Below are 17,797 nucleotides of genomic sequence, written 5' to 3'. Positions count from 1 at the left end.
GTTCCATTGATCCATATATCTGTTTTTGTGTCAATACCACACTGCTTTGATTACCGTAGCTTTGTAGTATTATCTAAAGTCTAAAAGATTATGCCTCCAGCTTTATTTTTCCCTTTTTATGGTTCCGTATAAATTTTAGGACTATTTATTCTAACTCTTCACAGGCTATTCTTGTAACTACTTTTGCCTAAACAAGAGAAAAACTCACAGATAACCAACATAGGGTATTTGTTTTCTAGAAATTATAAGAAACTGATTTAATTTCAAGTAAGAAAATAAGACCAATTGCAGCAAACAATCTCATTTAAAATGTACTATATTAGGAATATCTTCTCAAAGCAATATCTTGGAATAAACTGCCAGTAACTTTCCTCAGACTTAAAAGCCCTGGATAAAAAGCACAATACTTTTGGTGCTTAAATTACACTTTGAGGCAAATTTTCAAAAAATATTGACATTGGAGAACTTCTGATAGCCTCATGGCATAGGGTTTGTACTCCCTACCACAAGTCAAAAACTACCACACTTTCACATTTATTATAATAACTTCAGTTTTTGTGGATGGTAATGTGAATGGCTCTCTGAGTTTGTCAAGAACAACAGGGATAAGGAAAATTAAAAGAAGCTGGAGGCCTAATACTTGTGGCCATTATCATTCCCATAATGCTTTTTTCAGGAGTAGGCAATGGTAATTCTGATATCCTGGACACAATTTAAACTGAGTAATAACACATGGCCTACTTAAATGCACCCTGTAGTTTCAATTAGCTGAGCATGCTTCTGCACATGATTTGGCTATTAGGCAAGGCATGTTACAGCCAGCATGCATTGTTTCAGTGGTGAATAAAAGGGTATTCTCATCTAGAACCAACTTTTCAGACCTGTGCAAGAGTAAGGATATAATTGAAACATTTATAATGTACAATATAGTGACAGTTATTAATACTGTATTTTGTAACTGAAAGTTTCTAGGAGAGTAAATCGGAAAAGTACCCCCCCAAAAAAATTTTGTAACTGGTTTGTGTGTGTGAGTGCATGCGTGCTGAGTTGCTTCAGACATGTCTGACTCTTTGTGACCCTGTGGATGGTAGTCCACCAAGCTCTTCTGTCCATGAGATTCTCCAAGCAAGAATATTGGAGTGGATTGCCAAGCCCTTCCCCAAAGGGATTTCCTGAACCAGGGATTGAACTCATGTCTCTTGGCTACCTCCTGCATCAGCAGGTGGGTTCTTTACAACTAACACTACCTGGGAAGCCCACTGTAACTGCATATGTTGACAAATGTTAACTAAACTTGTTGAGGTCATTTTGCAATTTACACAAATACCAAGTCATTATGTTATATGTCTGAAATCAAGATAATGTTGCTTGTCAATTATGCCTCAATAAAAAATAGATTATATGGGCCCTAACTTGCAAATGTTTTCTGAACACTAGGACCAATAACACTTCTATAACATTTCATGTGAAGTGAAGTGGCTCAGTCGTGTCCGACTCTTTGCGATACCATGGACTGTAGCCTACCAGGTTCCTCCGTCCATGGGATTTTCCAGGCAAGAGTACTGGAGTGGGTTGCCATTTCCTTCTCAAGGAGATCTTCCTGACTCAGGATTGAACCTGGGTCTCCCACATTGTAGGCAGACGCTTTACCGTCTGAGCCACCAGGGAAGATGGGCACAATAAAAGACAGAAACAACATGGACCTAACAGAAGCAGAAGATATTAAGAAGAGGTGGCAGGAATACATGAAGAATTATAAAAAAAGAAAATCTTCATGACCCAGATAACCATAATAGTGTGATCACTCTCCTAGAGCCAGACATCCTGAAATGCAAAGTCAAGTGGGTCTTAGGAAACATCACTAAGAACAAAGCTAGTGGAGGTTATTCCAATTGAGCTATTGCAAATTCTAAAAGATGATGCTGTGAAAGTGCTGCACTCAATATGCTAGCAAATTTGGAAAACTAACCAGTGGCCACAGGACTGGAAAAGGTCAGTTTTCATTCCAATCCCAAAGAAAGGCAATGCCAAAGAATATTCAAACTACTGCACAATTGCACTCATTTCATATGCTAGCAAAGTAATGCTCAAAATTCTCTAAGCCAGCCTTCAACAGTATGTGAACTGAGAACTTCCAGATGTTCAGTCTGGGCTTAGAAAGGCAGAAGAACCAGAGATCAAATTGTCAACATCCATTGAATCACAGAAAAAGCAAGAGATTTCCAGAAAAAAACATCTACTTCTGCTTTATTAACAATGCTCAAGCCTTTGTGTGGATCACAATAAACTGTGGAAAATTCTTCAAGAGATGGGAATGCCAGACTGTCTCACCTGCCTCCTGTGAAACCTGTATCTAGGTCAAGAAGCAACAGTTAGAACTGGACATGGAGCAACAGACTGGTTCTAAATTGGGAAAGGAGTATGTCAAGGCTGTATATTGTCACCCTGCTTATTTAACTTACATGCAGAATACATCAATTGAAATGCTAGGGTAGATGAAGCACAAGCTGGAATCAAGATTGCTGAGAGAAATACCGATAACCTCAGATATGCAGATGACACCACCCTTATGGGAGAAAGCAAAGAAGAACTAAAGAGCCTCTTGATGAAAGTGAAAAAGAATAGTGAAAAAGCTGGCTTAAAACTCAGCATTAAAAAAACTAAGATCATGGCATCCAGTCCCAACAGTTCATGGCTAATGGATGGGGAAACAATGACAGACTTTATTTTCTTTGGCTGCAAAATCAAAAGACTCTTGCTCCTAGGAAGAAGAGCAATAACAAACCTAGACAGCATATTAAAAAGCATAGACAATACTTTGCCAACAATGGTCTGTATATTCAGTGCTACGGTTTTCCAGTAGTCATGTATGGATGTGAGTGAAGTGAAGTGAAATTCACTCAGTCATGTTCGATTCTCTGCGACCCTATGGACTACACAGTCCATGGAATTCTCCAGGACAGAATACTGAAGTGGGTAGCCTTTGCTTCTCCAGGGAATCTTCCCAGCCCAGGAATCAAACCCAGGTCTCCCACATTTTAGGCAGAATCCTTACCACCTGAGGCACAATGGAAGCGAGTTGGGCCATAAAGAAGGCTGAGCACTGAAGAACTGATCTTTTTGAACTGTGGTGTTGGAGAAGATTCTTGAGAGTCCCTTCGACTTCAAGGATATCAAACCAGTCAATTCTAAAGGAAATCAATCTTGAATATTCACTGGAAGGACTGATGCTGAAGCTGAAGCTCCAATACTTTGGCTACCTGATGCAAAGAGCTGTCTCATTAGAAAAGACCTTGATGGTGGAAAAGATTGAAGGTGGGAGGAGAAGGGGATGACAGAGGACAAGATGGTTAGATGGCATCGCTGGCTCAATGGACATGAGTTTGAGTAAGCTCCTGGAGATAGTGAAGGACAGTGGACCCTGGCTTGCTGCCGTCCGTGGGGTTTCAAAGAGTCAAAAACTACTGAGTGACTGAACAACAACATTTTCACTCCTAGGAGAGGCATAGCATCTGAAAATATAGTGCTCTACTATTTTGATTATCAATTCAATAAATAGAAATTTGGTATTATTGCCTAGCATGAATTCCTAGTTAATACATAATAACTTTCCAAAGCTCAAAAAAATAAAGGATATTCATAACTCAGCAATGAATTAATCAGATTTTATAATAGATATGTCTCAGCAAATAATACTGGTTAAAGAAATCATATTCCTCTATTTCAACATTTCTTTCATTGTTCTACAAAAAACTGGTGTCCTTGGAGAGCTTAACAGAAGTCCGTCAATAACAGTTTCTGTTATCTAACAAGTTTGGAATATACTGAGTTGAATAAAGTTAAAAACATTTTATTTTTTCACAATGCCTTAATAATATGCTAATTCTTACTTTGAACTCCAACATATGTGGAACTATATTTTCCCAAGGCATGTGACTATAAGAACCCTGGAACATGTACTATTATATGGTATGTTTTTACACTGGTTATTCTCTCTACTGGCCTTAAGGGTCTTGCTTTTTCACTTCCTTCAAGTCATTTGCCCAAATGGCACCTTCTCAGTGGGACCTACTCTCACTAACCTGTTTAAAATGTCAGTCTCTACACTTATCCATTTGGCAATCCTGATTTACCTTATATGTTTTACCTGTTATCCACTGCATTTATCATCTACATCATTAAGTAACTTATTATGTTTATATTCTGATTTCTTCCATTAGAAAGCGAGCTTCAAGAAAGCAGGAATTTTTACTTTTCTTACTTTGCTGCATATGCAGTTGTTAGAACAAGGCTTAGCATATATTATGTTCTCAATAAATATTTGTTGAATGAAAAAGAAAAGGGAATGGTTTTCATACATTTTAAAAATCAAGATGTGGCATGTAAATAATGTTTCCTTTTCTCCTGTTGTGGAACTTATGATGTATATTACGATCAGTTATGCCTTAGAATTTAGCAAATATTATCAGAGAACACTTGTATTTTTTTGGAACTCATTGCTGCCAGAGTTAATTTAGCATGTGTTAGGAAAGAAAGAATTTAATGTCATTCATGACTTTTCTTTCTCTAATTTTCATCACTCCCCTTCTTCCACCTGAAATTAATTTTTTGCCAAGTTGCCAAGCCCTGCCAACTCCATTTCAATAATAACTTCCTCATTAATATCCTTGTCTCCTTTCCCACTAGGAAGAGCACATTTGGGGGGGATAGCTGGCAATAATCCTGGGGTGGAGGCCAGAACCTTATCAGAGGTGGCTTTCAATGCAATTAGACTTTCTGTGGGAAACAATAGTGAGCCATTGCATTGGTTTAAACAAGATTAGAATTTTTAGAAAGTAATCTCTGACAGTGATGTATCAAATGGCCAGGACATCAGCGTGATCCTCATTTTTAATTCTACACTAACTCTTGATTTCCCTTCTGGTGATGATCTTTCCATCAGTTTTTCATGTTCTCTCTTTGGGCAGTCACCTGCTCACATCTCAGAGCTGCTAATTTTCCAAGAGTCTAGATATGCAACGCAACAGAGGCTCAATGATATCTGTGTCCTGTCTCCTCTGAGATCTTGCAGCCTCCATGCACAAACTGACCAGAAGAAAAGGGTCAAAGGGAATGGGGAGTATGACATATATTTCCTATTATAATCTCCAAAAATTCTCTATAATATAAATTAATACTATCTTGCAAATGAAGGAACTTCAGTTCAAAAAAATTAAGGATTTGGGCATTCCCTGGCAGTCCAGTAGTTGGGAATCAGTGCTTTCACTGCCCAGCCCCAGGTCCAATACCTCTTTGGGGAACTAAAGTCCCACAAGTCTTGTGGCATAGCCAAAGAAAAAAATAAGTAATTTTACTGAATTTCACATAGGTGGTGAGGTTCAAGCCTAAAGCATCCCAAAAGAATAAATGTATAAAACTGACTGACTTTGAATGAACTCATCCTAAAGGGTACAATGTATACATTACATGAATTATTGCATTTAAATTCCAAAAGCCTTAAGAAAAGCGGTATTTCTTATCCCCATTTTACAGATCAGGAGACTAAAGTTAGATAAAGTAAATTGTCTAAATTTACACTGCTATGAAATGATGGTTCTAGGAGTAGAGCCCATTTTATCTAATTGAAGTAAGACACCCCAACCCCCATATCATCAACAAACTCCAGTGTTTTCCACCATGCCATCTTGCTTCCTATGGTGTGAACAAGAACACATATTGCCCCTGCCCTGACCATCACTGCATGCTGGTCTGTAAGCCTTGGTATCATTGAGCCGTCTGCTTCCCCTCTACGGTGAACATATCCTGCCAGTGTTTGTAGGGGGGAAGGGACCATCCTGGACAGATCAGTGCCCTGAAAACTGAAAATCCTTTTTACCATGTCTTTTCCCATTTCATTTTAATAATTTATATCCCCTCCACCAGTGCCTCTACAACCCTCTGCTACAATTGTTTGGGAAAGACAAAGCTTTAAAGGATAAAATACAAAATTACAGTTAAATTTCAACTGTCAAAGCAAAAAAGTCCTATATAAATTTTAAACATTTACCCTTATTTTTCTGCTCAGGACTGTGGGCTACATGGAGGCTCAGCAGCATTTCATTTGGAAACCCAGGGACTAGCTTCTCCTTTTTGCTTTCATACTTGTTTTTGGTTGGTTTTTGATAATTGAGGTTCAGGATATAGATATCTAAATTGTTAATAGTTGTACTTAGTCTCTTTGTATCAAAGGAGTTATTACTCAAAACAGTCTATATAAGACAAAGATTGGCATAAATAAAGACTTAGAAAATTTTAATTCCCATAGATGTGATGGTAAGACACAATAAAAAAGAAAAGCCAGAAGCATCACAAATGTATTTACACTATGCTCAGATGTGAAGGAATGGGGTTACTTTAAGATTCAGACTTTATTCACAATCCCACACCCACCAGGTAGTTTAGGAAAAAACATTCTAGTTAAATTCAAATTTTTGATTCAGTCTTATTCGGTAATTCTTTCCATCTCTTTATGTAACCTAGTTTCTGCCTAGATGAGTCAGGGAATGCTTATCAGAGTTCTGCCCTCTCCACCTGGATATACAAAGCATGGATGAGGTATCTGTAATCTTACAGGAGAATACTCTGAGTATATGAGGTGTCTTCTAAGCTTCTGGTTGGGCCTACGCCCAGAATTGGTAATATCCCAGAGTGACTTGTCCAAAGCCTGGGCAATCCAATGCCCCCATTACTAGAAATTGTCTTTAGTGATGATCACTCTTATTAACTAAATTCCGACAGTGCTTTGGGGCACTATTTATCATTGCTGATTGGAACCCTTCTCCACTTTTGATGATGAAATGTATTCCCTGCTATGTGACTGTGATCCCAATAGGACTTTAGTCTACATCGGATGACTTCATTCCCTTTAGGCAATCTCCTTCAGCAAAGTTGCTAGGCAGGTCCTTCAACTACTTTCAGTCAGCTCTTTCTGGTTCATTCCATAGGATGCTCAGAAACTTCTGGATAGCTACCATACCATACAGGAGCTGAGGGGGACTCTGAGGCGCTTAAATTCAGACCTTTGTGGGCAAAACCATATTAAGTCATTAAATTTAATTTGATGTTACAGGCCACCCTGCCCCCCACCCCCATTTAAGCAGAAGTTTGTGAGGTAATAGCTTCCAATATCCTTGTGGAGGGCAGAAATCACTCTTCAGTTATTCCCCCCAACCTCTCTATAAGATCTTTTCAGTCCTCCTCTCCCACTGAAAACCTTCGCACCCCTAGGGATTAGTGAAGAGAAGAAAAGCTGGAGTAGTGCTCACCTACCTTTCTATCTTTTTCTACCCAAGATCCAATAGGAACCGAGAAGCCAGGCATGTCCTGCCTTCTTCCTAACTAGTCCCATTCACCTCACATTTAAGACTCTCTAGTATATTCTGGCCAGCTTCTTGATTTGTTAAAGAAGAAATAAAGGAATTTAGAAAATCCTTTTCTTTCAAGCAACCAAAATTTCATGACTATTGTCTCAAAAGATTAAGCTTAGGAGATCCAAATCTGATCAATGGCTTCTTTGTTCTAACCCTGGGAATGCCCAGCACCTTCCCTGGGGCTATATGCTCAGGAAGTAAAAGGGGACTTGATTTGCAAGGAACTCAATTTAAGGGAGAATATAAGTACTTCGATTTGTTATTTCAAATGATTCAAATATGACTTCAAATATGATTTCAAATAATTCTCATTATAACTCCCACTAAAATAGCATTAAGTTCTGACTACATCAGATTCTATGCTCCAATATTATTTTATTTTTTTACTTAACTCTTAAACCTATTGTGAAAGACTTATTACATCTATTTTCAGAGAAGACCAAGGCTCAGAATGGTTCACACAATTGGTAAGGAGTTCTTGATCTTATCTTCTATAGTCTAGAATAGTGTTTCTCAGTATGACTACAAATCACAGTGAAAGTAAAAGAAAGAGTCGCTCATTCATGTCCGACTCTTTGCGATCCCAAGGACTGTAGCCTACCAGGTTCTTCCGTCCATGCAATTCTCCAGGCAAGAATATTGGAGTGGATTGCCATTCCCTTCTCCAGGGGATCTTCCTGACCCAGGGACCAAACCCAGGTCTCCTGAATTGCAGGCAGATTCTTTGCCATCTGAGCCACCAGGGAAGCCCACAACTCCCAGAAGAAATACAATTTATGTCACAATCCAAATATACAGATTAAAAAAACAAAAGTTTCATATAACAATTTTAATTTCTACTCATTTTCTTATATGTTATGCAATCTGTTCCTTTCTTTCTTTCTTTCTTTCTTTTTTTAATGCTGGCCACAACCAACTAAATAAACTTCACAACCTAGTAAAGGGTCATAATTGACAGTTGAAAAATGCTGCTTCAGCAGCTATGGTATCAGTACTACTGAATTCTAATAGAAATTGCTTCAAACTATTTAGCCTTTTGGGCTTTCCAGGTAGCTCAGTTGGTAAAGAATCTGCCTGTAATGCAGGAGACGCAGACTCAATCCTTGGTAGAGGAAGATCCCCTGGAGGATGGCATGGCAACCCACTCTAACATTCTTGCCTGGAGAATTCCATGGACAGGGGAGCCTGGTAGGGGGCTATAGTTCATGGGGTCACAAAGACTCAGACATAACTGAAGCGATTGAGCACACAATATAGCTATTTGGAAGTCAGACTAAGGTTATTTTTTGTGTACATGTTGTAACTGGGAGAGCTCAAGTATGAAAGACTTGAAGCAAGTAAAATAGCGAGTTAAAATGCCTATTTACTGTTGAGAATTAGCTGTAAAACTCCTTAGCAAGAGAAAATCCAGAAGCTGAATAAACAGAGTTTTGTGGTTTAAACACTTATCATTTCACAAAGTCATCTTTTTAAATTTGGCCTATCAGACTTATATCTAGATATTTTCACCCTCCATTTTGATCTGCAGACTTAATTATGTCTCAGGACTTTAATTTTTTCCCAAGGATTTAGATTAAAATGCAGCATTGATTCCTTCAAAATTGTATTCCAAATCTTTAGTTTCAAAAAAGAAAGGCTTTCCTGAGATTCAAACTCTTGGATGATAAAGGATTTGTCAGTGGACATTCTGCACTTAGAATATGCAAGATAAACCCAGGGTTGATAACACCAATTAATAATTTTGGAACCAATGAGTGACATATCAAGAAACAGAAAGTAAAGAAAATGTTCAAAGATTGCAAGGTCATAAAACCTAATAAAAGTCAACAAATTTCTGCTTTTTCAGCTTTGGAATCTTTACAAGATTGTATGCTGGAGTACCTTGCTTTAGGCAAATTTCAAGCAAATTAAGAAATGGGACTTCTCCTGTGTTTACTTTCTCAGTTCAGTTCAGTTCATTTCAGTCACTCAGTCGTGTCCGACTCTTTGCCACCCCATGAATCGCAGCACGCCAGGCCTCCCTGTCCATCACCAACTCCCGGAGTTCACTCAGATTCACATCCATAGAGTCCGTGATGCCATCCAGCCATCTCATCCTCGGTCGTCCCCTTCTCCTCCTGCCCCCAATCTCTCCCAGCATCAGAGTCTTTTCCCATGAGTCAACTCTTCACATGAGGTGGCCAAAGTACTGGAGTTTAAGCTTTAGCATCATTCCTTCCAAAGAAACCCCAGGGTTGATTTATACCTTTGACCTCTGAAGTATTTGCAATATACCAGGATGTGGTTATAAATCAGATTAGTATTACCAGGCAGATACTTTTGGTGTGCTGGAAGCACTAATCCATCAGGTACCTATTGAAGCCAAATAGATGACATTGGTATCTCTTAGTTGGGGTTAGGTTTTCAAGATGTACAACTGGAGGCCAAACCAGATGCTTTTGAAAACAAAGGAAAAAACTATTCAAAACATGGCCAAGAAAAGTGTACTTGAGTAAATGCTAGGAGACCTGAGTTCTAATGCCACAACCAACCACCACCATAAATTAGTTTTAGAAGCCTTGCAAAGTTATTTAGCCTAGTTAAACTCAGAGATCTTACCTATAAATACTTCCTGTAGATTCTATTCCCACTGAGAAAAAACTAGCACTTGGGTTTTCAGGATAGGGTTAAAAAAAAAAAAAATGTATAAACAAGATTGTGGGAGGAGAAACTCATACAACCTGCAGGGGGCACTAAGGTACTTTTAGAGAAAGAATCAGATGACTGTGCATGAAGGGTACCTGTTACCCCAAATGTAAGGAGGCAAATGTGAAGAAAGGACTAGATGTCTTCATTTATCATTCATCATATGGTTCTGCTACTTGCTGCTTTCTCTCTCAAGTAGATAGCCTAGACAGCAATCAGTGATTATAAAAGATAAACTAAGATAGGAGAGGGATAGGAGAGGGAAAAAAATTCCAAAAAAAGAAGCTTCTCTCTACAGATTTGATAAATGAACTTTTGCCACCTAATAACTCCAGGATTTACTGTTTAGTCAGGATTAGGAAATCCAAGGAGAAATGTTCAGAGTTCATGACATTGATTATTGGCAGAAATGTGGTAAATTGCTGAAAGGAAGCTTAGTTATTCCTTTATAGGGTAGAGTCAAAAGGAGATCACAGATGGAAGACTCAAGTCAATGCCTTGTTTTGCAGGAAGGAATGAATTGGATTAAGAATGATGTCCAGAATGCACTTACCTTTGTAGAAACTTAATAGTTTGTAAAGCCCTTTTGTATAGATATTATCTAATTTACTCCTCATGATGACCATTTTATATTTGAAGGTTTATTGAGGTTAAATGGTTTGCCTAAAGACACACAATAAATTTCAGAGAGGGATTTTTAATGAAAATATTCATTTCTAGCAATTTTTCATAGGTCATTATGCTGCTCTACCTACCAAGTATGTTTGGAGGGACTTATTCATGATGGGAAAATTCTGTTACCAGTCCAAGAGGGTCAGTTTATATTTTAAAGGGAAAATCAAATGGTAGATAGTCACAAAGCAAAATAAGGAAAATTTCTGATCACATGCTTTGTAGTTCCAAAAAGCTAACTGGAGTTTTCACAACATTGTTGAGCCAACACAAATGGCTAATCTTAACAGTATGCTAAATTGGCAGTCATGTCATCTGCCTGATCACCAATATGCATGCTGCTTAAAATTTATCTCCTGACAACTCCCCTTGGTGAAAGTATCATTTCTAAGAGGTCTCTGTCAGAAAGTAAATAGAATTCTAGGAATAGAAGTTAATAGAAGTAGAACCATGCTTGCCTTCCTTTCACCTGGCCCTCCCCACCCCTTAACAAAATTCATTTAGTTCAAATATTGATATTTCAAAGCCAAAGGAAATCTGGAGTCGCAACAGGAAGAACAGGTTTGGGTGTGAACTCCAGCCGGAGGCCTCAGGTCTCAAGGTGAGACACAGTGATGTTATGAGCTTGAGAAGGGTTTTGAATTCAGAAACAGGTGGAAACCTAGCCCTGCCCCTTAGAAGTTCTTAGACTTACTGAGTCCTTTTTCATATTTGTGAAATACTGATAAAATACTGATCCTGAAAATTGATGCAATGGTCAGAAATAATACATGCAAATGTATGACGCATAATATATCCTCAGTAAACGGGAACTGGAATTTGGGGTCTCTGATGGCTTGGTGGGGAAATGTAGCAGAGCAATGTTGAAAGCCCTGGAGAAAAGTCTGGCCTCTTTCCCAAGCCTGCCACAGCCAGCCAGCCCTGACCAGATCTGACTGTGGGTCTGCATATGCCAAGGCCAAGGGCTCTGTCAGAAGACATCTTTTGACTGTGTCACTTTAAGTTCCCAAGTGGAAGGATTTATTATACTTTGATTCAAACAAGTCCTCCAAGATCAAAGATGGATTCTGAATGTTAGTTGTCAAATGAACAAACGATTGTGGAAATATAAAAGCAAAGCAATTCATGTTGCCTTAGGAATAGCTCATTTGCAAAATCTAATATGCGATTACATTGACATATTTTCTCATTTCATCTATTAAATCCTCCCTGTTAGTAAAACTAATTTGTCACAATCAAATACTACAATTATGTATATTTATGTTCACATTCTATGTGTATAGGCTGCCTATAGTGTCTAACAAAACCTCAGTCTGATCTGAAAAAATCAGGAAATGAAGATCCAAATATGAATAACAGCCTCTGTATTTCAAATATCTTTGAGGGTGGCTCTATATTTTTTTAATCTTCTGAAATTCATACCTTTCTAAAACTTTAGTCCTTTTGACATGTCAGCAATTTAAAAATTGTTCTTAAGAAAAAAAAACCCTCAAATCAAAAAACCTCTGAATATAACACCATGAATTGAAACACACACAAGTGCACGATAGTGTGTAAATAGGACTACTCATGAGATACCGAACTGGCGGGGGATTCACTTTCCTGTTCCCTGATTTTTTGCTCTAATCTTCCATCCAGGACATGGCCTATTTTACTTGAATTTGCCTCCAGTTGGCCTGGGGAAAATGTTTATGTAAAGACAGACCTCTCTTTTTTGTGGTATAGATGAATGCACTGGTTTAAACTCCTCTTTGATTGTTGACTAAGATCTTGAAGAGTTCTTAAGGCTCTACCAGGTCCTAGAAGAGTCTATTGAGAGTCTCAATCTTTTTCTTCCTGCTAAGTTTTTTTTTTCTGTTAGGCTGATAAACTCCTAAATTATTCAAAAGCAGTTGTTTGAAAGGGATTTAACATATTATCTTGGGGTTTCTAGATGTAGGGGAAATGCATTTGGGCCTAGGATTAATCGGTCTCTAGCACAGTTAGACCTTGTTGACTTCTATTTCTAGTTCTAAAAATGTTGCTGGAATGTGACAGAAACACTGAACTACTTTTCAGAGAATCCTGTTGCCATTCAGTACCCTTTGCCCTCTAATTCCCCTCCCAATACGAATATCTGTCCGTAAATTTTAGTCTTTAAAACTAAGATTTCAGGTAATTTGATGTTCCTTGTGTTGTTGTTGTTGTTCAGTTGCTAAGTCATATCCAACTCTTTTGCAAACCCATGGACTGTAGCCCTCTAGGCTCCTCTGTCTATGGGATTTACCAGGGAAGAACACTGGAATAGGTTACCATTTCCTTCTCCAGGAGGTTTTCCCAATCCAAGAATTGAATTTGGATCTCCTGCATTGCAGGCAGATTCTTTACCACTGAGTCACTGGGGAAACCCTTGATGTTCACCAGGTAAATGTTAGCTAGATAAGGTAAAAATGAAGAAAAGAAAGAGAAGAGAAGGGAAAGGAAGGACAGGAAAGGGGAGGGGACGGGAGAGGAGGGAGGAAGAGGAAAAGAAGAAAGAAAAAAAAGCCAAGTCATGACTCCGTGCAGTCTGACTAAGGCGAAAGTCTGATCAGACGCCTGAAAGGGTTTAAACTGTTAATTTTCACATATTGCTCAAGTAAGCAAAACTAAAGGCATTTAATTTTTCTAATAATCTCAGACATGGTTTCCTTATAATGTACTACACAATCTGTATTGATCACTCTGTGGGGGAGATACGCATTTAATAAACATGTATTCCAAAGTGAAGTGTAAAATCAAAATTTAAATTACTATATTTGAAAGCCCAGTGTATCAAAACAAAATGTTGACTGGGGAGGAAAAGAAAAAACAACTTGCATTTCAATTGTTTCTTGAGAAGCTAATTCATAATAGGCATTAAGATGAACAGGGCAGAAACAGGCAGCAGAGGACCAGAGAAATAAATTCTATACTTTTTCAGACAAGATCAGGCATGTTCAGGGTGGTATGGCTGTAGGCTTTGTACTTTTTCAAAACAAATTAGATGTAAGGATGTCTTCCATAAGATCATTTAGGGACAGGAAAAAAAAAGCTTAGCTGTGAGTCATGAAAGAAGAAAAAATTTTTATGCTTCTTGACAACAAATTAAAATTTATAGTAGTACTTTAAAAGTGTTGAATTCATAAAAATATTTAAATATTAATTCACTAAATATGTCATTTATATGCATGTGATAAAGATTAGATTTTTAAGCTTTTAGCATTATTTACAAAGGGCATTATTTACACAGAAGAGCAAATTAATTTGCCAAATTTAAGAAACCAGTTTCTGAACTTTTAGTATCCCCTAAAGCGGTCTATGCAACTATGTAAAAATTTTACACATATTTAATGTTCTGCAGAAGAGGTCTGTAAGAAAGGAAATTATAAATGTGCAAAGTAGTAAATAGGAGGGGTGATTAAAAGGAAAAGCAAATTTATATTTGTAGTAGTAGAGGGGACTATTGTTTTTGATTTGTTATATGCTTTAATCTGGCATGCTATTTCACCCTTCATGACACACATCAATACCTTCTTTATGTCTGACTATTACCACTCATTTAAAAATCTATTTTACATGATTCTTTCAGCCAAAAATGGACCATAATGACACAGAATACAGCATGTGCTTCATAAATTCTGTAAGAATCAATACTTTGGCTGGAAATTTGTCAGTCTCTCAAAGTTATGCATCATTAAACTTTACTGTTATTACAGTGGACTCTTCTTCAAAGTTCAGTACCTAGCTCATATTGGAGAAACGCTTTTAGAGCCAGGAAAGGTTGAGAGAAGCAAAAGCTGCTTGCAGTGGGATATATACCTTCAGATGATGCTTAATTTGCAAAATGCAAATAGAACAAAAGCTATTTTGCTTAGGTATGGGTAGGAAGTTTATAAAAATCAGGTTACTTTTATCTAAAGGTCACATAGATGATACCCAAACAAGTTTGGAACATATGAAAAATTCCCACCTACTGATCAGATTCCACTGATCTAATACTGACAATTATATCAGGCAGATTCAGACACAGATGATTCCTGAATTCCTCACCCATTTTACACTGCTCCCTGGGTTAACTTGTAATGAGAACACCGTGATGCCTTTTGTTCTGCCCTCTGTGAGAGGCAGTTGGTGATTGCCATAATGACTAGTCTGTGTGGACACCTTTTCAGCCACACCTATAGGGATTCTAGCTGTAATCATGAACTTGCCAAGGGCCTCATCAGCATCAAAAACAAATGTTGACAGAGTTCCCTTTATGTACTGTCTCCTGCTTGTGTCTCTAGTCTCACCAGTCAAGACCACTATCCTTCTAAACATGAAAACTATTTAAAGTGGCCAGAACAGACTGAATTCTTGCTATTAGGTTCAAGACCTTGAATCTTGTCCAAGGTCCAGCCCTTTCTCATCTCAACTATTACTATCTTTATAACCTCAGAATATTTGTAATCTTCTCTGGGAAGTCCTCTCTGATCACCTTAGATTGAGTAGTACTTCTGTATTTATTGAACACCCTTATATTGCCCTTCATTGTCTTTTTACTTAATGAAATTGCCTATCTATTGTCCAGTTTCTTGATAACAATGACGGTTTCAGTAGGGACTGTGTGTTGTTTCCATCATACCTCCTTGCCTAACCCAATGCCTGGAACATAGCAGGTGCTCAAAAAGCCATTAATGGATAAATGAATGAAATTTTCTATGTGCAAAGTAGAATGGTAAATTCTAAAAATCTCCGTTATTAATCTTAGCTCTTGTTCTTGAGGGCTTACAATAAGGTAAGTAAAACAGTATAGACATGGGGTGTTTTGAGTTTTTCGAAGAAGGAACAGAACTTCAAAAAAGCACTCACTAAGAAAACAAAAAAATTATTTTCATTAGTTACAGGAAAGTCTTACTTTCTTTGTGGTAACACCTTCAATTGATTATTTCTCAAATTAGTCATTTATAGACTACATGAAAAAGTAAAAAAAAATGACCATTTGAATGAAGGAATTATTTGAAGTCCTATGTGTGAATGAAAGTTGCTCAGTCATGTCTGACTCTTTGTAACCTCATGGACTGTAGTCCATTATTCTCCTCTGTCCATGGAGTTGACCAGGAAAGAATACTGGAGTGGGTAGCCATTCCCTTCTCCAGGGGATCTTCCTGACCCAGGGATCGAACCCAGGTCTCCAGCATTGCAGGCAGATTCTTTATCATCTGAGCCACCAGGGAAGCCCCATATGAAGTCATAATACTTTTTAAACATAGTTTTACTTATTCCTATAACTGAAACGTCTCACCCACTGGTTTGTTGATAATGCCTTCAGGGTCACATTGCCACATTGAAGAGTTTGAAGTGCAAAGATTCCCTTGTAGTCATTCCTTTACCCAGCATTTCAGCTCCAGTATATTTCCAAGTTTGGCCTGGGCTCTTAAAATTTCTTCTTGGGCCTGGGCGGGGGAGGAGGGCAGCGGGCGGGGCGGGGCGGGGGGTGGCGGTAAAAGGCCTGATTCTCATTTCCTAAGAAAGTTAATACAATAAAGTACTTATAATAGTCCCTGGCACCCGGTAAACTACCGATTGTGTTTGTTATTCTTATCTCATACCCCGATATCTTCAAACTTCCCTTTCAAAAGCACTATATCTAAGCCTAAAAGCAAGTACAGATGGAGAAGAAAAGTGATATAATAAACGTTGCAGCAAATTCTGGAACTATTTCATGCATTTAAAATTATAGTTCAGAGTTCAGCCATTTGAGTTGGCTGCTAAACAATAGACATTGTGCCTGGTCTGGGTAGGCGTAAGCAAGCTGGAATCTGACACAGGTGGGATCTTCACTAGGCTGTCATTCTGGCCGTCTGTTCCCTCTTACTTCCATAATGTTTACCTTCAATTTTTCTATCAGCCCGCAGGGACGTTGGGGGTTACTCATCCTCCCACCACGCGCAGAGAGACAATGTAGCCTGATAGGCTTTGGAGTAAAAACTTCTCGCATTTGAAACCAGCCCTATCATTAGCAGCCCTGAACCTCTTTTTTTTTTTTATTTGTGAAGATGGAATTAATAATAACCAGTCATAGTTTAAAATCTATTGAGGATAAGTGCTAATTAATATAAAATTAATGGCATAGGTATGCTCTGATCTTCAGGAGAGAAACTCTTTTAAGTAGGTAACTGATTAATGTCAGTCATGAAGGATATAAATACTATGAAGAATTGGTATCATGTACAGTTCAATAGTGCTCTTGTGTGTCACAGTATGTGGCCTGTGCCCAACAGGCTATGGCCCATGTTTTTTTAAATGTGCCTACCTCACCATTTTGCATTTGTTTAGAATTCAACGTGTATTTTTTAAGTGAAAAGAACTGACAAGAATCAGTAATGACAATTAAATATCATGCTCTTAAAAGATCGGAACATTACGGTAGTTTTTAAACAGAAGAAATTTAAGTACCAAGAAGAGACACCTTTTTCTAATTTATACAAGGACACTTATGTGAGGCTTGCCACTCCCTGTCTCTACAATGCCTGTAACTAACCAGGCTGAGCAAACAGTAGAATGTTAATAAATACTTGGTGAATGACCAAGTGACACAACAAAATATTTCAAAGAGCATGGGTATTATGAAGGATTGTAACAACAGAAGGCAATATTGTGAATGGCCAAGAACACAGACTCTAAAGTCAAAATTACCTGGATCAAGTTTTAATTCTATTACTGTTGTGTATCTTGGGTGAGTTATTTAATCTTTCTGTGCTTCATTTTCCTCATTTATAAAATGGAAAAATATTAGCATCCATTTTACAGGGTTCCTAGAAGGATGAAGTGAGTTAGTACATATAGAACACTTAGTATTATGCCCTGTTCAACAGCAGTCTAGACAATCATATTCTATACTACGTGTCCAGTAGACTACTACAGCCTCTATTTTTTTTTAATATAAAACTGTGCCTAATACACGATTTGTATACATTAGAAATTCAAGACATATTTTTGGACTGAACATAATTGATGAGAGTAAGAAAATTTTGAAAATACACTCCCAA

Source organism: Oryx dammah, unplaced genomic scaffold, assembly GCF_014754425.2.
Source record: "Oryx dammah isolate SB20612 unplaced genomic scaffold, SCBI_Odam_1.1 HiC_scaffold_28, whole genome shotgun sequence".
NCBI classification, from domain to species: domain Eukaryota; kingdom Metazoa; phylum Chordata; class Mammalia; order Artiodactyla; family Bovidae; genus Oryx; species Oryx dammah.
Note: the sequence above shows the minus strand (reverse complement) of the source record.